This window comes from Petromyzon marinus, chromosome 21 (assembly GCF_048934315.1).
Source record: "Petromyzon marinus isolate PM22_M1 ecotype Great Lakes invasive population chromosome 21, UKy_Petmar_22M1.pri1.0, whole genome shotgun sequence".
NCBI lineage: Eukaryota > Metazoa > Chordata > Hyperoartia > Petromyzontiformes > Petromyzontidae > Petromyzon > Petromyzon marinus.
Window position 1 is genome coordinate 4,018,535 of NC_133687.1, and position 19,534 is coordinate 4,038,068.

General features: G+C 51.6%; 1 protein-coding gene across 1 annotated transcript in view; it reads right to left on the minus strand.

Annotated features, from left to right (window-relative positions):
• The window catches only part of LOC142925539 (uncharacterized), a 50,706-nt gene that overhangs the window by 25,500 nt on the left and 5,672 nt on the right, over positions 1-19,534 (minus strand). The window contains exons 2-3 of the mRNA XM_076068422.1: positions 19,152-19,178; positions 18,953-18,979 (exon numbers count right to left, since the gene is read on the minus strand). The gene's annotated coding sequence lies outside the window, so the exon portion shown is untranslated. The remainder of the gene's footprint in view (positions 1-18,952; positions 18,980-19,151; positions 19,179-19,534) is intronic.

Consider the following 19,534-nt stretch of genomic DNA (forward strand, 5'->3'; position numbering starts at 1 on the left):
GGTGAGTCTGTGGGTCTCTGTGTGGTGAGTCTGTGGGTCTCTGTGTGGTGAGTCTGTGGGTCTCTGTGTGGTGAGTCTGAGGGTCTCTGTGTGGTGGGTCTGTGGGTCTCTGTGTGGTGAGTCTATGGGTCTCTGTGTGGTGAGTCTGTGGGTCTCTGTGTGGTGAGTCTATGGGTCTCTGTGTGGTGAGTCTGTGGGTCTCTGTGTGGTGAGTCTGTGGGTCTCTGTGTGGTGAGTCTGTGGGTCTCTGTGTGGTGAGTCTGAGGGTCTCTGTGTGGTGAGTCTGTGGGTCTCTGTGTGGTGAGTCTATGGGTTTCTGTGTGGTGAGTCTGTGGGTCTCTGTGTGGTGAGTCTGTGGGTCTCTGTGTGGTGAGTCTGTGGGTCTCTGTGTGGTGAGTCTGTGGGTCTCTGTATGGTCAGTCTTCTGAGCTGTGTGGTGAGTCTGTGGGTCTCTGTGTGGCGAGTCTGTGGGTCTCTGTGTGGTCAGTCTGTGGGTCTCTGTGTGGTGAGTCTGTGGGTGTCTGTGTGGTGAGTCTGTGGGTCTCTGTGTGGTGAGTCTGTGGGTCTCTGTGTGGTGAGTCTGTGGGTCTCTGTGTGGTGAGTCTGTGGGTCTCTGTGTGGTGAGTCTGTGGGTCTCTATGTGGTGAGTCTGTGGGTCTCTGTGTGGTGAGTCTGTGGGTCTCTGTGTGGTGAGTCTGTGGGTCTCTGTGTGGTGAGTCTGTGGGTCTCTGTGTGGTCAGTCTTCTGAGCTGTGTTGTGAGTCTGTGGGTCTCTGTGTGGCGAGTCTGTGGGTCTCTGTGTGGTGAGTCTGTGGGTCTCTGTGTGGCGAGTCTGTGGGTCTCTGTGTGGTGAGTCTGTGGGTCCCTGTGTTGTGAGTCTGTGGGTCTCTGTGTGGTGAGTCTGTGGGTCTCTGTGTGATGAGTCTATGGGTCTCTGTGTGGTGAGTCTGTGGGTCTCTATGTGGTCAGTCTACTGAGCTGTGTGGTGAGTCTGTGGGTCTCTGTGTGGTGAGTCTGTGGGTCTCTGTGTGGTGAATCTGTGGGTCCCTGTGTGGTGAGTCTGTGGGTCTCTGTGTGGTGAGTCTGTGGGTCTCTGTGTGGTGAGTCTGTGGGTCTCTGTGTGGTGAGTCTATGGGTCTCTGTGTGGTGAGTCTGTGGGTCTCTCTGTGGTGAGTCTGTGGGTCTCTGTGTGATGAGTCTGTGGGTCTCTGTGTGGTGAGTCTGTGGGTCTCTGTGTGGTGAGTCTGTGGGTCTCTGTGTGGTGAGTCTGTGGGTCTCTGTGTGGTGAGTCTGTGGGTCTCTGTGTGGTGAGTCTATGGGTCTCTGTGTGGTGAGTCTGTGGGTCTCTGTGTGGTGAGTCTATGGGTCTCTGTGTGGTGAGTCTGTGGGTCTCTGTGTGGTGAGTCTGTGGGTCTCTGTGTGGTGAGTCTGTGGGTCTCTGTGTGGTGAGTCTGAGGGTCTCTGTGTGGTGGGTCTGTGGGTCTCTGTGTGGTGAGTCTATGGGTCTCTGTGTGGTGAGTCTGTGGGTCTCTGTGTGGTGAGTCTATGGGTCTCTGTGTGGTGAGTCTGTGGGTCTCTGTGTGGTGAGTCTGTGGGTCTCTGTGTGGTGAGTCTGTGGGTCTCTGTGTGGTGAGTCTGAGGGTCTCTGTGTGGTGAGTCTGTGGGTCTCTGTGTGGTGAGTCTATGGGTTTCTGTGTGGTGAGTCTGTGGGTCTCTGTGTGGTGAGTCTATGGGTCTCTGTGTGGTGAGTCTGTGGGTCTCTGTGTGGTGAGTCTGTGGGTCTCTGTGTGGTGAGTCTGTGGGTCTCTGTGTGGTGAGTCTGTGGGTCTCTGTGTGGTGAGTCTGTGGGTCTCTGTGTGGTCAGTCTTCTGAGCTGTGTGGTGAGTCTGTGGGTCTCTGTGTGGCGAGTCTGTGGGTCTCTGTGTGGTGAGTCTGTGGGTCTCTGTGTGGCGAGTCTGTGGGTCTCTGTGTGGTGAGTCTGTGGGTCCCTGTGTTGTGAGTCTGTGGGTCTCTGTGTGGTGAGTCTGTGGGTCTCTGTGTGATGAGTCTATGGGTCTCTGTGTGGTGAGTCTGTGGGTCTCTATGTGGTCAGTCTACTGAGCTGTGTGGTGAGTCTGTGGGTCTCTGTGTGGTGAGACTGTGGGTCTCTGTGTGGTGAGTCTGTGGGTCCCTGTGTGGTGAGTCTGTGGGTCTCTGTGTGGTGAGTCTGTGGGTCTCTGTGTGGTGAGTCTGTGGGTCTCTGTGTGGTGAGTCTATGGGTCTCTGTGTGGTGAGTCTGTGGGTCTCTCTGTGGTGAGTCTGTGGGTCTCTGTGTGGTGAGTCTGTGGGTCTCTGTGTGGTGAGTCTGTTGGTCTCTGTGTGGTGAGTCTGTGGGTCTCTGTGTGGTGAGTCTGTGGGTCTCTGTGTGGTGAGTCTGTGGGTCTCTGTGTGGTGAGTCTATGGGTCTCTGTGTGGTGAGTCTGTGGGTCTCTGTGTGGTGAGTCTATGGGTCTCTGTGTGGTGAGTCTGTGGGTCTCTGTGTGGTGAGTCTGTGGGTCTCTGTGTGGTGAGTCTGTGGGTCTCTGTGTGGTGAGTCTGAGGGTCTCTGTGTGGTGCGTCTGTGGGTCTCTGTGTGGTGAGTCTATGGGTCTCTGTGTGGTGAGTCTGTGGGTCTCTGTGTGGTGAGTCTATGGGTCTCTGTGTGGTGAGTCTGTGGGTCTCTGTGTGGTGAGTCTGTGGGTCTCTGTGTGGTGAGTCTGTGGGTCTCTGTGTGGTGAGTCTGAGGGTCTCTGTGTGGTGAGTCTGTGGGTCTCTGTGTGGTGAGTCTATGGGTTTCTGTGTGGTGAGTCTGTGGGTCTCTGTGTGGTGAGTCTATGGGTCTCTGTGTGGTGAGTCTGTGGGTCTCTGTGTGGTGAGTCTGTGGGTCTCTGTGTGGTGAGTCTGTGGGTCTCTGTGTGGTGAGTCTGTGGGTCTCTGTGTGGTGAGTCTGTGGGTCTCTGTGTGGTGAGTCTGTGGGTCTCTGTGTGGTGAGTCTGTGGGTCTCTGTGTGGTGAGTCTGTGGGTCTCTGTGTGGTGAGTCTGTGGGTCTCTGTGTGGTGAGTCTGTGCGTCTCTGTGTGGTGAGTCTGTGCGTCTCTGTGTGGTGAGTCTGTGGGTCTCTGTGTGGTGAGTGTGTGGGTCTCTGTGTGGTGAGTCTGTGGGACTCTGTGTGGTGAGTCTTTGGGTCTCTGTGTGGCGAGTCTGTGGGTCTCTGTGTGGTGAGTCTGTGGGTCTCTGTGTGGTTAGTCTGTGGGTCTCTGTGTGGTGAGTCTGTGGGTCTCTGTGTGGTCAGTCTTCTGAGCTGTGTGGTGAGTCTGTGGGTCTCTGTGTGGTGAGTCTGTGGGTCTCTGTGTGGTGAGTCTGTGGGTCTCTGTGTGGTGAGTCTATGGGTCTCTGTGTGGTGAGTCTGTGGGTCTCTGTGTGGTGAGTCTGTGGGTCTCTGTGTGGTGAGTCTGTGGGTCTCTGTGTGGTGAGTCTGTGGGTCTCTGTGTGGTGAGTCTGTGGGTCTATGTGTGGTGAGTCTGTGGGTCTCTGTGTGGTGAGTCTGTGGGTCTCTGTGTCGTGATTCTGTGGGTCTCTGTGTGGTGAGTCTGTGGGTCTCTGTATGGTGAGTCTGTGCGTCTCTGTGTGGTGAGTCTGTGGTTCTCTGTGTGGTGAGTCTATGGGTCTCTGTGTGGTGAGTCTGTGGGTCTATGTGTGGTTAGTCTGTGGGTCTCTGTGTGGTTAGTCTGTGGATCTCTGTGTGGTGAGTCTGTGGGTCTCTGTATGGTGAGTCTGTGCGTCTCTGTGTGGTTAGTCTGTGGGTCTCTGTGTGGTTAGTCTGTGGGTCTCTGTGTGGTGAGTCTGTGGGTCTCTGTGTGGTCAGTCTTCTGAGCTGTGTGGTGAGTCTGTGGGTCTCTGTGTGGTGAGTCTGTGGGTCTCTGTGTGGTGAGTCTGTGGGTCTCTGTGTGGTGAGTCTGTGGGTCTCTGTGTGGTGAGTCTGTGGGTCTCTGTGTGGTGAGTCTGTGGTTCTCTGTGTCGTGAGTCTGTGGGTCTCTGTGTGGTCAGTCTACTGAGCTGTGTGGTGAGTCTGTGGGTCTCTTTGTGGTGAGTCTGTGGTTCCCTGTGTGGTGAGTCTGTGGGTCTCTGTGAGGTCAGTCTGTGGGTCTCTGTGTGGTGAGTCTGTGGGTCTCTGTGTGGTGAGTCTGTGGGTCTCTGTGTGGTGAGTCTGTGGGTATCTGTGTGGTGAGTCTGTGGGTCTCTGTATGGTGAGTCTGTGCGTCTCTGTGTGGTGAATCTGTGGTTCTCTGTGTGTTGAGTCTATGGGTCTCTGTGTGGTGAGTCTGTGGGTCTCTGTGTGGTTAGTCTGTGGGTCTCTGTGTGGTGAGTCTGTGGGTCTCTGTGTGGTGAGTCTGTGGGTCTCTGTGTGGTGAGTCTGTGGGTCTCTGTGTGCTGAGTCTGTGGGTCTCTGTGTGGTGAGTCTGTGGGTCTCTGTGTGGTCAGTCTGTGGGTCTCTGTGTGGTGATTCTGTGGGTCTCTGTGTGGTGAGTCTGTGGGTCTCTGTGTGGTGAGTCTGTGGGTCTCTGTGTGGTGAGGCTGTGGGTCTCTGTATGGTGAGTCTGTGCGTCTCTGTGTGGTGAGTCTGTGGTTCTCTGTATGGTGAGTCTATGGGTCTCTGTGTGGTGAGTCTGTGGGTCTCTGTGTGGTTAGTCTGTGGGTCTCTGTGTGGTGAGTCTGTGGGTCTCTGTGTGGTGAGTCTGTGGGTCTCTGTGTGGTGAGTCTATGGTTTTCTGTATGGTGAGTCTATAGGTCTCTGTGTGGTGAGTCTGTGGGTCTCTGTGTGGTCAGTCTATGGGTCTCTGTGTGGTGAGTCTATGGGTTTCTGTGTGGTGAGTCTGTGGGTCTCTGTGTGATGAGTTTATGGGTTTCTGTGTGGTGAGACTATGGGTCTCTGTGTTGTGAGTCTATGGGTCTCTGTGTGGTGAGTCTATGGGTCTCTGTGTGGTGAGTCTGTGGGTCTCTGTGTGGTGAGTCTGTGGGTCTCTGTGTGGTGAGTCTGTGGGTCTCTGTGTGGTCAGTCTACTGAGCTCTGTGAGGTGAGTCTCTGGGTCTGTGTGTGGTGAGTCTATAGGTCTCTGTGTGGTGAGTCTGTGGATCTCTGTGTGGTGAGTCTGTGGGTCTCTGTGTGATGAGTCTATGGGTTTCTGTGTGGTGAGTCTATGGGTCTCTGTGTTTTGAGTCTATGGGTCTCTGTATGGTGAGTCTATGGGTCTCTGTGTGATGAGTCTGTGGGTCTCTGTGTGGTGAGTCTGTGGGTCTCTGTGTGGTGAGTCTGTGGGTCTCTGTGTGGTGAGTCTGTGGGTCTCTGTGTGGTCAGTCTACTGAGTTCTTTGTGGTGAGTCTCTGGGTCTGTGTGTGGTGAGTCTATAGGTCTCTGTGTGGTGAGTCTGTGGATCTCTGTGTGGTGAGTCTATGGGTCTCTGCGTGGTGAGTCTATGGGTCTCTGTGTGGTGAGTCTGTGGGTCTCTGTGTGATGAGTCTATGGGTTTCTGTGTGGTGAGTCGATGGGTCTCTGTGTAGTGAGTCTGTGGGTCTCTGTGTGATGAGTCTATGTGTTTCTGTGTGGTGAGTCTATGGGTCTCTGTGTGGTGAGTCTATGGGTCTCTGTATGGTGAGTCTATGGGTCTCTGTGTGGTGAGTCTGTGGGTCTCTGTGTGGTGAGTCTGTGGGTCTCTGTGTGGTGAGTCTGTGGGTCTCTGTGTGGTGAGTCTATAGGTCACTGTGTGGTGAGTCTATACGTATCTGTGTGGTGAGTCTGTGGGTCTCTGTGTGGTGAGTCTATGGGTCTCTGTGTGGTCAGTCTACTGAGCTCTTTGTGGTGAGTCTATGGGTCTCTGTGTGGTCAGTCTACTGAGTTCTGTGTGGTGAGTCTATGGGTCTCCGTGTGGTGAGTCTATGGGTCTCTGTGTGGTGAGTCTATAGGTTTCTGTGTGGTGAGTTTGTGGGTCTCTCTGTGGTGAGTCTATGGGTCTCTCTGTGGTGAGTCTGTGGGTCTCTGTGTGGTGAGTTTATGGGTGTCTGTGTCGTGAGTCTATAGGTATCTGTGTGTGAGTCTGTGGGTCTCTGTGTGGTGAGTCTATGGGTCTCTGTGTCGTGAGTCTATGGGTCTCAGTGTGGTGAGTCTATAGGTTTCTGTGTGGTGAGTCTATAGGTATCTGTGTGGTGAGTCTGTGGGTCTCTGTCTGGTGAGTCTATGGGTCTCTGTGTGGTGATTCTATACGTATCTGTGTGGTGAGTCTATAGGTATCTGTGTGGTGAGTCTGTGGGTCACTGTGTGGTGAGTCTATGGGTCTCTGTGTGGTGAGTCTATAGGTTTCTGTGTGGTGAGTCTATGGGTCACTATGTGGTGAGTCTATACGTATCTGTGTGTTGAGTCTATGGGTCTCAGTGTGGTGAGTCTATGGGTTTCTGTGTGGTGAGTCTATAGGTATCTGTGTGGTGAGTCTGTGGGTCTCTGTCTGGTGAGTCTATGGGTCTCTGTGTGGTGATTATGTGGGTCTCTGTGTGGTGAGTCTGTGGGTCTCTGTGTGGTGAGTCTGTGGGTCTCTGTGTGGTGAGTCTGTGGGTCTCTGTGTGGTGAGTCTGTGGGTCTCTGTGTGGTGAGTCTGTGGGTCTCTGTGTGGTCAGTCTTCTGAGCTGTGTGGTGAGTCTGTGGGTCTCTGTGTGGCGAGTCTGTGGGTCTCTGTGTGGTGAGTCTGTGGGTCTCTGTGTGGCGAGTCTGTGGGTCTCTGTGTGGTGAGTCTGTGGGTCCCTGTGTTGTGAGTCTGTGGGTCTCTGTGTGGTGAGTCTGTGGGTCTCTGTGTGATGAGTCTATGGGTCTCTGTGTGGTGAGTCTGTGGGTCTCTATGTGGTCAGTCTACTGAGCTGTGTGGTGAGTCTTTGGGTCTCTGTGTGGTGAGTCTGTGGGTCTCTGTGTGGTGAGTCTGTGGGTCCCTGTGTGGTGAGTCTGTGGGTCTCTGTGTGGTGAGTCTGTGGGTCTCTGTGTGGTGAGTCTGTGGGTCTCTGTGTGGTGAGTCTATGGGTCTCTGTGTGGTGAGTCTGTGGGTCTCTCTGTGGTGAGTCTGTGGGTCTCTGTGTGGTGAGTCTGTGGGTCTCTGTGTGGTGAGTCTGTGGGTCTCTGTGTGGTGAGTCTGTGGGTCTCTGTGTGGTGAGTCTGTGGGTCTCTGTGTGGTGAGTCTGTGGGTCTCTGTGTGGTGAGTCTATGGGTCTCTGTGTGGTGAGTCTGTGGGTCTCTGTGTGGTGAGTCTATGGGTCTCTGTGTGGTGAGTCTGTGGGTCTCTGTGTGGTGAGTCTGTGGGTCTCTGTGTGGTGAGTCTGTGGGTCTCTGTGTGGTGAGTCTATGGGTCTCTGTGTGGTGAGTCTATGGGTCTCTGTGTGGTGATTCTATACGTATCTGTGTGGTGAGTCTATAGGTATCTGTGTGGTGAGTCTGTGGGTCACTGTGTGGTGAGTCTATGGGTCTCTGTGTGGTGAGTCTATAGGTTTCTGTGTGGTGAGTCTATGGGTCACTATGTGGTGAGTCTATACGTATCGGTGTGTTGAGTCTATGGGTCTCAGTGTGGTGAGTCTATGGGTTTCTGTGTGGTGAGTCTATAGGTATCTGTGTGGTGAGTCTGTGGGTCTCTGTCTGGTGAGTCTATGGGTCTCTGTGTGGTGATTCTGTGGGTCTCTGTGTGGTGAGTCTGTGGGTCTCTGTGTGGTGAGTCTGTGGGTCTCTGTGTGGTGAGTCTGTGGGTCTCTGTGTGGTGAGTCTGTGGGTCTCTGTGTGGTGAGTCTGTGGGTCTCTGTGTGGTCAGTCTTCTGAGCTGTGTGGTGAGTCTGTGGGTCTCTGTGTGGCGAGTCTGTGGGTCTCTGTGTGGTGAGTCTGTGGGTCTCTGTGTGGCGAGTCTGTGGGTCTCTGTGTGGTGAGTCTGTGGGTCCCTGTGTTGTGAGTCTGTGGGTCTCTGTGTGGTGAGTCTGTGGGTCTCTGTGTGATGAGTCTATGGGTCTCTGTGTGGTGAGTCTGTGGGTCTCTATGTGGTCAGTCTACTGAGCTGTGTGGTGAGTCTGTGGGTCTCTGTGTGGTGAGTCTGTGGGTCTCTGTGTGGTGAGTCTGTGGGTCCCTGTGTGGTGAGTCTGTGGGTCTCTGTGTGGTGAGTCTGTGGGTCTCTGTGTGGTGAGTCTGTGGGTCTCTCTGTGGTGAGTCTATGGGTCTCTGTGTGGTGAGTCTGTGGGTCTCTCTGTGGTGAGTCTGTGGGTCTCTGTGTGGTGAGTCTGTGGGTCTCTGTGTGGTGAGTCTGTGGGTCTCTGTGTGGTGAGTCTGTGGGTCTCTGTGTGGTGAGTCTGTGGGTCTCTGTGTGGTGAGTCTGTGGGTCTCTGTGTGGTGAGTCTATGGGTCTCTGTGTGGTGAGTCTGTGGGTCTCTGTGTGGTGAGTCTATGGGTCTCTGTGTGGTGAGTCTGTGGGTCTCTGTGTGGTGAGTCTGTGGGTCTCTGTGTGGTGAGTCTGTGGGTCTCTGTGTGGTGAGTCTGAGGGTCTCTGTGTGGTGCGTCTGTGGGTCTCTGTGTGGTGAGTCTATGGGTCTCTGTGTGGTGAGTCTGTGGGTCTCTGTGTGGTGAGTCTATGGGTCTCTGTGTGGTGAGTCTGTGGGTCTCTGTGTGGTGAGTCTGTGGGTCTCTGTGTGGTGAGTCTGTGGGTCTCTGTGTGGTGAGTCTGAGGGTCTCTGTGTGGTGAGTCTGTGGGTCTCTGTGTGGTGAGTCTATGGGTTTCTGTGTGGTGAGTCTGTGGGTCTCTGTGTGGTGAGTCTATGGGTCTCTGTGTGGTGAGTCTGTGGGTCTCTGTGTGGTGAGTCTGTGGGTCTCTGTTTGGTGAGTCTGTGGGTCTCTGTGTGGTGAGTCTGTGGGTCTCTGTGTGGTGAGTCTATGGGTCTCTGTGTGGTGAGTCTGTGGGTCTCTGTGTGGTGAGTCTGTGGGTCTCTGTGTGGTGAGTCTGTGGGTCTCTGTGTGGTGAGTCTGTGCGTCTCTGTGTGGTGAGTCTGTGCGTCTCTGTGTGGTGAGTCTGTGGGTCTCTGTGTGGTGAGTGTGTGGGTCTCTGTGTGGTGAGTCTGTGGGACTCTGTGTGGTGAGTCTTTGGGTCTCTGTGTGGCGAGTCTGTGGGTCTCTGTGTGGTGAGTCTGTGGGTCTCTGTGTGGTTAGTCTGTGGGTCTCTGTGTGGTGAGTCTGTGGGTCTCTGTGTGGTCAGTCTTCTGAGCTGTGTGGTGAGTCTGTGGGTCTCTGTGTGGTGAGTCTGTGGGTCTCTGTGTGGTGAGTCTGTGGGTCTCTGTGTGGTGAGTCTATGGGTCTCTGTGTGGTGAGTCTGTGGGTCTCTGTGTGGTGAGTCTGTGGGTCTCTGTGTGGTGAGTCTGTGGGTCTCTGTGTGGTGAGTCTGTGGGTCTCTGTGTGGTGAGTCTGTGGGTCTATGTGTGGTGAGTCTGTGGGTCTCTGTGTGGTGAGTCTGTGGGTCTCTGTGTCGTGATTCTGTGGGTCTCTGTGTGTTGAGTCTGTGGGTCTCTGTATGGTGAGTCTGTGCGTCTCTGTGTGGTGAGTCTGTGGTTCTCTGTGTGGTGAGTCTATGGGTCTCTGTGTGGTGAGTCTGTGGGTCTATGTGTGGTTAGTCTGTGGGTCTCTGTGTGGTTAGTCTGTGGATCTCTGTGTGGTGAGTCTGTGGGTCTCTGTATGGTGAGTCTGTGCGTCTCTGTGTGGTTAGTCTGTGGGTCTCTGTGTGGTTAGTCTGTGGGTCTCTGTGTGGTGAGTCTGTGGGTCTCTGTGTGGTCAGTCTTCTGAGCTGTGTGGTGAGTCTGTGGGTCTCTGTGTGGTGAGTCTGTGGGTCTCTGTGTGGTGAGTCTGTGGGTCTCTGTGTGGTGAGTCTGTGGGTCTCTGTGTGGTGAGTCTGTGGGTCTCTGTGTGGTGAGTCTGTGGTTCTCTGTGTCGTGAGTCTGTGGGTCTCTGTGTGGTCAGTCTACTGAGCTGTGTGGTGAGTCTGTGGGTCTCTTTGTGGTGAGTCTGTGGTTCCCTGTGTGGTGAGTCTGTGGGTCTCTGTGTGGTGAGTCTATGGGTCTCTGTGTGGTGAGTCTGTGGGTCTCTGTGTGGTGAGTCTATGGGTCTCTGTGTGGTGAGTCTGTGGGTCTCTGTGTGGTGAGTCTGTGGGTCTCTGTGTGGTGAGTCTGTGGGTCTCTGTGTGGTGAGTCTGAGGGTCTCTGTGTGGTGCGTCTGTGGGTCTCTGTGTGGTGAGTCTATGGGTCTCTGTGTGGTGAGTCTGTGGGTCTCTGTGTGGTGAGTCTATGGGTCTCTGTGTGGTGAGTCTGTGGGTCTCTGTGTGGTGAGTCTGTGGGTCTCTGTGTGGTGAGTCTGTGGGTCTCTGTGTGGTGAGTCTGAGGGTCTCTGTGTGGTGAGTCTGTGGGTCTCTGTGTGGTGAGTCTATGGGTTTCTGTGTGGTGAGTCTGTGGGTCTCTGTGTGGTGAGTCTATGGGTCTCTGTGTGGTGAGTCTGTGGGTCTCTGTGTGGTGAGTCTGTGGGTCTCTGTTTGGTGAGTCTGTGGGTCTCTGTGTGGTGAGTCTGTGGGTCTCTGTGTGGTGAGTCTATGGGTCTCTGTGTGGTGAGTCTGTGGGTCTCTGTGTGGTGAGTCTGTGGGTCTCTGTGTGGTGAGTCTGTGGGTCTCTGTGTGGTGAGTCTGTGCGTCTCTGTGTGGTGAGTCTGTGCGTCTCTGTGTGGTGAGTCTGTGGGTCTCTGTGTGGTGAGTGTGTGGGTCTCTGTGTGGTGAGTCTGTGGGACTCTGTGTGGTGAGTCTTTGGGTCTCTGTGTGGCGAGTCTGTGGGTCTCTGTGTGGTGAGTCTGTGGGTCTCTGTGTGGTTAGTCTGTGGGTCTCTGTGTGGTGAGTCTGTGGGTCTCTGTGTGGTCAGTCTTCTGAGCTGTGTGGTGAGTCTGTGGGTCTCTGTGTGGTGAGTCTGTGGGTCTCTGTGTGGTGAGTCTGTGGGTCTCTGTGTGGTGAGTCTATGGGTCTCTGTGTGGTGAGTCTGTGGGTCTCTGTGTGGTGAGTCTGTGGGTCTCTGTGTGGTGAGTCTGTGGGTCTCTGTGTGGTGAGTCTGTGGGTCTCTGTGTGGTGAGTCTGTGGGTCTATGTGTGGTGAGTCTGTGGGTCTCTGTGTGGTGAGTCTGTGGGTCTCTGTGTCGTGATTCTGTGGGTCTCTGTGTGTTGAGTCTGTGGGTCTCTGTATGGTGAGTCTGTGCGTCTCTGTGTGGTGAGTCTGTGGTTCTCTGTGTGGTGAGTCTATGGGTCTCTGTGTGGTGAGTCTGTGGGTCTATGTGTGGTTAGTCTGTGGGTCTCTGTGTGGTTAGTCTGTGGATCTCTGTGTGGTGAGTCTGTGGGTCTCTGTATGGTGAGTCTGTGCGTCTCTGTGTGGTTAGTCTGTGGGTCTCTGTGTGGTTAGTCTGTGGGTCTCTGTGTGGTGAGTCTGTGGGTCTCTGTGTGGTCACTCTTCTGAGCTGTGTGGTGAGTCTGTGGGTCTCTGTGTGGTGAGTCTGTGGGTCTCTGTGTGGTGAGTCTGTGGGTCTCTGTGTGGTGAGTCTGTGGGTTTCTGTGTGGTGAGTCTGTGGGTCTCTGTGTGGTGAGTCTGTGGTTCTCTGTGTCGTGAGTCTGTGGGTCTCTGTGTGGTCAGTCTACTGAGCTGTGTGGTGAGTCTGTGGGTCTCTTTGTGGTGAGTCTGTGGTTCCCTGTGTGGTGAGTCTGTGGGTCTCTGTGAGGTCAGTCTGTGGGTCTCTGTGTGGTGAGTCTGTGGGTCTCTGTGTGGTGAGTCTGTGGGTCTCTGTGTGGTGAGTCTGTGGGTATCTGTGTGGTGAGTCTGTGGGTCTCTGTATGGTGAGTCTGTGCGTCTCTGTGTGGTGAATCTGTGGTTCTCTGTGTGTTGAGTCTATGGGTCTCTGTGTGGTGAGTCTGTGGGTCTCTGTGTGGTTAGTCTGTGGGTCTCTGTGTGGTGAGTCTGTGGGTCTCTGTGTGGTGAGTCTGTGGGTCTCTGTGTGGTGAGTCTGTGGGTCTCTGTGTGCTGAGTCTGTGGGTCTCTGTGTGGTGAGTCTGTGGGTCTCTGTGTGGTCAGTCTGTGGGTCTCTGTGTGGTGATTCTGTGGGTCTCTGTGTGGTGAGTCTGTGGGTCTCTGTGTGGTGAGTCTGTGGGTCTCTGTGTGGTGAGACTGTGGGTCTCTGTATGGTGAGTCTGTGCGTCTCTGTGTGGTGAGTCTGTGGTTCTCTGTATGGTGAGTCTATGGGTCTCTGTGTGGTGAGTCTGTGGGTCTCTGTGTGGTTACTCTGTGGGTCTCTGTGTGGTGAGTCTGTGGGTCTCTGTGTGGTGAGTCTGTGGGTCTCTGTGTGGTGAGTCTATGGTTTTCTGTATGGTGAGTCTATAGGTCTCTGTGTGGTGAGTCTGTGGGTCTCTGTGTGGTCAGTCTATGGGTCTCTGTGTGGTGAGTCTATGGGTTTCTGTGTGGTGAGTCTGTGGGTCTCTGTGTGATGAGTCTATGGGTTTCTGTGTGGTGAGTCTATGGGTCTCTGTGTTGTGAGTCTATGGGTCTCTGTGTGGTGAGTCTATGGGTCTCTGTGTGGTGAGTCTGTGGGTCTCTGTGTGGTGAGTCTGTGGGTCTCTGTGTGGTGAGTCTGTGGGTCTCTGTGTGGTCAGTCTACTGAGCTCTGTGAGGTGAGTCTCTGGGTCTGTGTGTGGTGAGTCTATAGGTCTCTGTGTGGTGAGTCTGTGGATCTCTGTGTGGTGAGTCTGTGGGTCTCTGTGTGATGAGTCTGTGGGTCTCTGTGTGGTGAGTCTATGGGTCTCTGTGTTTTGAGTCTGTGGGTCTCTGTGTGGTGAGTCTGTGGGTCTCTGTGTGGTGAGTCTATGGGTCTCTGTGTGGTGAGTCTGTGGGTCTCTGTGTGGTGAGTCTGTGGGTCTCTGTGTGATGAGTCTATGGGTTTCTGTGTGGTGAGTCTATGGGTCTCTGTGTGGTGAGTCTATGGGTCTCTGTGTGGTGAGTCTGTGGGTCTCTGTGTGGTGAGTCTGTGGGTCTCTGTGTGGTGAGTCTGTGGGTCTCTGTGTGGTCAGTCTACTGAGCTCTGTGAGGTGAGTCTCTGGGTCTGTGTGTGGTGAGTCTATAGGTCTCTGTGTGGTGAGTCTGTGGATCTCTGTGTGGTGAGTCTGTGGGTCTCTGTGTGATGAGTCTATGGGTTTCTGTGTGGTGAGTCTATGGGTCTCTGTGTTTTGAGTCTATGGGTCTCTGTATGGTGAGTCTATGGGTCTCTGTGTGATGAGTCTGTGGGTCTCTGTGTGGTGAGTCTGTGGGTCTCTGTGTGGTGAGTCTGTGGGTCTCTGTGTGGTGAGTCTGTGGGTCTCTGTGTGGTGAGTCTATGGGTCTCTGTGTGGTGAGTCTGTGGGTCTCTGTGTGGTGAGTCTGTGGGTCTCTGTGTGATGAGTCTATGGGTTTCTGTGTGGTGAGTCTATGGGTCTCTGTGTAGTGAGTCTGTGGGTCTCTGTGTGATGAGTCTATGTGTTTCTGTGTGGTGAGTCTATGGGTCTCTGTGTGGTGAGTCTATGGGTCTCTGTGTGGTGAGTCTATGGGTCTCTGTGTGGTGAGTCTGTGGGTCTCTGTGTGGTGAGTCTGTGGGTCTCTGTGTGGTGAGTCTGTGGGTCTCTGTGTGGTGAGTCTATAGGTCACTGTGTGGTGAGTCTATACGTATCTGTGTGGTGAGTCTGTGGGTCTCTGTGTGGTGAGTCTATGGGTCTCTGTGTGGTCAGTCTACTGAGCTCCGTGTGGTGAGTCTATGGGTCTCTGTGTGGTCAGTCTACTGAGTTCTGTGTGGTGAGTCTATGGGTCTCCGTGTGGTGAGTCTATGGGTCTCTGTGTGGTGAGTCTATAGGTTTCTGTGTGGTGAGTTTGTGGGTCTCTCTGTGGTGAGTCTATGGGTCTCTCTGTGGTGAGTCTGTGGGTCTCTGTGTGGTGAGTTTATGGGTGTCTGTGTCGTGAGTCTATAGGTATCTGTCTGTGAGTCTGTGGGTCTCTGTGTGGTGAGTCTATGGGTCTCTGTGTCGTGAGTCTATGGGTCTCAGTGTGGTGAGTCTATAGGTTTCTGTGTGGTGAGTCTATAGGTATCTGTGTGGTGAGTCTGTGGGTCTCTGTCTGGTGAGTCTATGGGTCTCTGTGTGGTGATTCTATACGTATCTGTGTGGTGAGTCTATAGGTATCTGTGTGGTGAGTCTGTGGGTCACTGTGTGGTGAGTCTATGGGTCTCTGTGTGGTGAGTCTATAGGTTTCTGTGTGGTGAGTCTATGGGTCACTATGTGGTGAGTCTATACGTATCTGTGTGTTGAGTCTATGGGTCTCAGTGTGGTGAGTCTATGGGTTTCTGTGTGGTGAGTCTATAGGTATCTGTGTGGTGAGTCTGTGGGTCTCTGTCTGGTGAGTCTATGGGTCTCTGTGTGGTGATTCTATACGTATCTGTGTGGTGAGTCTATAGGTATCTGTGTGGTGAATATATGGGTCTCTGTGTGGCGAGTCTATGGGTCTCTGTGTGGTGAATCTATGGGTCTCTGTGTGGTGAATCTATGGGTCTCTATGTGGTGAATCTATGGGTCTCTGTGTGATGAGTCTATGGGTCTCTATGTCTTGAATCTATGGGTCTCTATGTGGTGAATCTATGGGTCTCTATGTGATGAGTCTATGGTCTCTGTGTGGTGAATCTATGGGTCTCTGTGTGATGAATCTATGGGTCTCTATGTGATGAGTCTATGGGTCTCTGTGTGATGAATCTATGGGTCTCTATGTGATGAGTCTATGGTCTCTGTGTGGTGAATCTATGGATCTCTATGTGATGAGTCTATGGGTCTCTGTGTGGTGAATCTATGGGTCTCTGTGTGATGAATCTATGGGTCTCTGTGTGATGAATCTATGGGTCTCTGTGTGTTGAATCTATGGGTCTCTATGTGATGAGTCTATGGTCTCTGTGTGGTGAATCTATGGGTCTCTGTGTGATGAATCTATGGATCTCTATGTGATGAATCTATGGGTCTCTGTGTGATGAATCTATGGGTCTCTGTGTGGTGAGTCTATGGGTCTCTATGTGATGAATCTATGGGTCTCTGTGTGATGAATCTATGGGTCTCTATGTGATGAGTCTATGTGTCTCTATGTGATGAGTCTATGGGTCTCTGTGTGGTGAATCTATGGGTCTCTATGTGATGAGTCTATGGGTCTCTGTGTGGTGAATCTATGGGTCTCTGTGTGATGAATCTATGGGTCTCTATGTGATGAGTCTATGGGTCTCTGTGTGGTGAATCTATGGGTCTCTATGTGATGAGTCTATGGGTCTCTGTGTGGTGAATCTATGGGTCTCTATGTGATGAGTCTATGGGTCTCTATGTGATGAGTCTATGGGTCTCTGTGTGGTGAATCTATGGGTCTCTGTGTGGTGAATCTATGGGTCTCTGTGGTGAATCTATGGGTCTCTGTGTGGTGAATCTATGGGTCTCTGTGTGGTGAATCTATGGGTCTCTATGTGATGAGTCTATGGGTCTCTATGTGATGAGTCTATGGGTCTCTGTGTGGTGAATCTATGGGTCTCTATGTGATGAGTCTATGGTCTCTGTGTGGTGAATCTATGGGTCTCTATGTGATGAGTCTATGGGTCTCTGTGTGGTGAATCTATGGGTCTCTATGTGATGAGTCTATGGGTCTCTGTGTGGTGAATCTATGGGTCTCTATGTGATGAGTCTATGGGTCTCTATGTGATGAATCTATGGGTCTCTATGTGATGAATCTATGGGTCTCTATGTGATGAGTCTATGGGTCTCTGTGTGATGAATCTATGGGTCTTTGTGTGATGAGTCTATGGGTTTCTGTGTGGTGAATCTATGGGTCTCTGTGTGATGAATCTATGGGTCTCTGTGTGATGAATCTATGGGTCTTTGTGTGATGAGTCTATGGGTCTCTGTGTGGTGAATCTATGGGTCTCTGTGTGATGAATCTATGGGTCTCTATGTGATGAGTCTATGGGTCTCTGTGTGGTGAGTCTATGGGTCTCTGTGTGATGAGTCTATGGGACTCTATGTGATGAGTCTATGGGTCTCTGTGTGATGAGTCTATGGTCTCTGTGTGGCGAGTCTATGGGTCTCTGTGTGGTGAGTCTATGGGTCTCTGTGTGATGAGTCTATGGGACTCTGTGTGATGAGTCTATGGGTCTCTGTGTGGTGAATCTATGGGTCTCTGTGTGGTGAGTCTATGGGTCTCTGTGTGATGAGTCTATGGGACTCTATGTGATGAGTCTATGGGTCTCTGTGTGATGAGTCTGTGGGTCTCTGTGTGATGAGTCTATGGGACTCTATGTGATGAATCTATGGGTCTCTGTGTGGTGAGTCTATGGGTCTCTGTGTGATGAGTCTATGGGACTCTGTGTGATGAGTCTATGGGTCTCTGTGTGATGAGTCTATGGGACTCTATGTGATGAGTCTATGGGTCTCTGTGTGATGAGTCTATGGGACTCTATGTGATGAGTCTATGGGTCTCTGTGTGATGAGTCTATGGTCTCTGTGTGGCGAGGGGTTCACGATGGCCGACACGGCCATCGTGAACCCCTCTGGGCCAGCGGTGAACTTCACGCCTTAATTGGGGGGCAGAGTCACGTGGTTCCGTGGGAGATGGAATCGCCGAGTAATCTGACCTCAGCAGAGCGTGACAACCCCCACCCCCACAGCCCCCACCCCTACAGCCCCCCCCTCACAGCTCCCCCCCACAGCCCCCCCCCCCCCTCACAGCACGCCCCGCCCCCCTCACAGCACGCCCCGCCCCCCCACAGCCCCCCCTCACAGCACGCCCCGCCCCCTCGATCCCCCGCTGGTCCGCAACCCTTACCCCGATCCCCCAAACTCCCCTCCCCCACTGCTCCCTAACATGATGACGTAGTGAGCATATCAATGATGATGATGCTGATGGTGATGTAGTGAGTATATCAATGATGATGATGCTGATGGTGATGTAGTGAGTATATCAATGATGATGATGGTGATGTAGTGAGTATATCAATGATGATGATGCTGATGGTGATGTAGTGAGTATATCAATGATGATGATGCTGATGGTGATGTAGTGAGTATATCAATGATGATGATGTAGTGAGTGTATCAATGATGATGATGCTGATGGTGATGTAGTGAGTATATCAATGATGATGATGGTGATGTAGTGAGTATATCAATGATGATGATGCTGATGGTGATGTAGTGAGTATATCAATGATGATGATGCTGATGGTGATGTAGTGAGTATATCAATGATGATGATGCTGATGGTGATGTAGTGAGTATATCAATGATGATGATGCTGATGGTGATCCAGTGAGTATATCAATGATGATGATGCTGATGGTGATGTAGTGAGTATATTCATGATGATGATGCTGATGGTGATGTAGTGAGTATATCAATGATGATGATGCTGATGGTGATGTAGTAAGTATATCAATGATGATAATGCTGATGGTGATGTAGTGAGTATATCAATGATGATGATGCTGATGGTGATGTAGTGAGTATATCAATGATGATGATGATGCTGATGGTGATGTAGTGAGTATATCAATGATGATGATGATGCTGATGGTGATGTAGTGAGTATATCAATGATGATGATGATGCTGATGGTGATGTAGTGAGTATATCAATGATGATGATGCTGATGATGGTGATGTAGTGAGTATATTCATGATGATGATGCTGATGGTGATGTAGTGAGTATATCAATGATGATGATGCTGATGGTGATGTAGTGAGTATATCAATGATGATGATGCTGATGGTGATGTAGTGAGTATATCAATGATGATAATGCTGATGGTGATGTAGTGAGTATATCAATGATGATGATGCTGATGGTGATGTAGTGAGTATATCAATGATGATGATGCTGATGGTGATGTAGTGAGTATATCAATGATGATAATGCTGATGGTGATGTAGTGAGTATATCAATGATGATGATGCTGATGGTGATGTAGTGAGTATATCAATGATGATGATGCTGATGGTGATGTAGTGAGTATATTCATGATGATGCTAATGGTGATGTAGTGAGTATATCAATGATGATGATGCTGATGGTGATGTAGTGAGTATATCAATGATGATGATGCTGATGTTGACGTAGTGAGTTTATCAATGATGATGATGCTGATGGTGATGTAGTGAGTATATCAATGATGATGATGCTGATGGTGATGTAGTGAGTATATCAATGATGATGATGCTGATGGTGATGTAGTGAGTATATCAATGATGATGATGCTGATGGTGATGTAGTGAGTATATCAATGATGATGATGCTGATGGTGATGTAGTGAGTATATCAATGATGATAATGCTGATGGTGATGTAGTGAGTATATCAATGATGATGCTGATGGTGATGTAGTGAGTATATCAATGATGATGATGCTGATGGTGATGTAGTGAGTATATTCATGATGATGCTGATGGTGATGTAGTGAGTATATCAATGATGATGATGCTGATGGTGATGTAGTGAGTATATCAATGATGATGATGCTGATGTTGACGTAGTGAGTTTATCAATGATGATGATGCTGATGGTGATATAGTGAGTATATTCATGATGATGCTGATGAGTGAGCATATTCCTGATGACGCTGTGATTTTGCTGGTGATGAAACTGATGATGATGCTGAGTGAATATATGTATGATGATGATGATGGTGATGACGCTGATGCTGCTGCTGATGATGTAGTGAGTATATCAATGATGATGATGCCGATGGTGATGTAGTGAGTATATTCATGATTAATGCCGACGAAGCTGATTACGAGTGAATATATGAATGATTCTCATGATGATGATACACATACCCTCGGTCCAGACTCTCCTTGGTCGCCCTGTGAGACAGACACACACACACACACGTGACCACCGTGCATAACAGGTGTTATAAGCTACGGCGAGAATGCATGAAAATGCACGGTTGTACTGTCCTTCTATCCCACCGCCCCGCACAAACCAACCCTGCGTTGACTAGCGAGGTGAAGTATGGTCATATTACCGACTCACCTTGTAACCTCTCTCCCCTCTGGGACCCTGCACGCACACACACACACAAAGACAAAGATCCCCCGTGTAGACATTGGGGCAAGTGCTGTTAGCGAGCGGCTACTAAGCCCAGGACGGCATCACGAGGGGGTGGGTGGTCAGCACCACGCCCGGCCGCCTTCACGTCCCCCAGTGTCGATGGGTGTGTAGTGGATTTCATGGAGACACGCATTCTAACACCCCAACAGGACAGCCGCATGAACGTACGGGATAACGCCGTAGGTGGTCACCACCACGAGTAACTTAGACCACAATGGGGTAACTAGGTAACCGGGTGAGTCAGCGGTGCACTGCCTGACCCACGAAGCCGAACGTAACGGCCAAACAGCGACGACTGAAGAGAC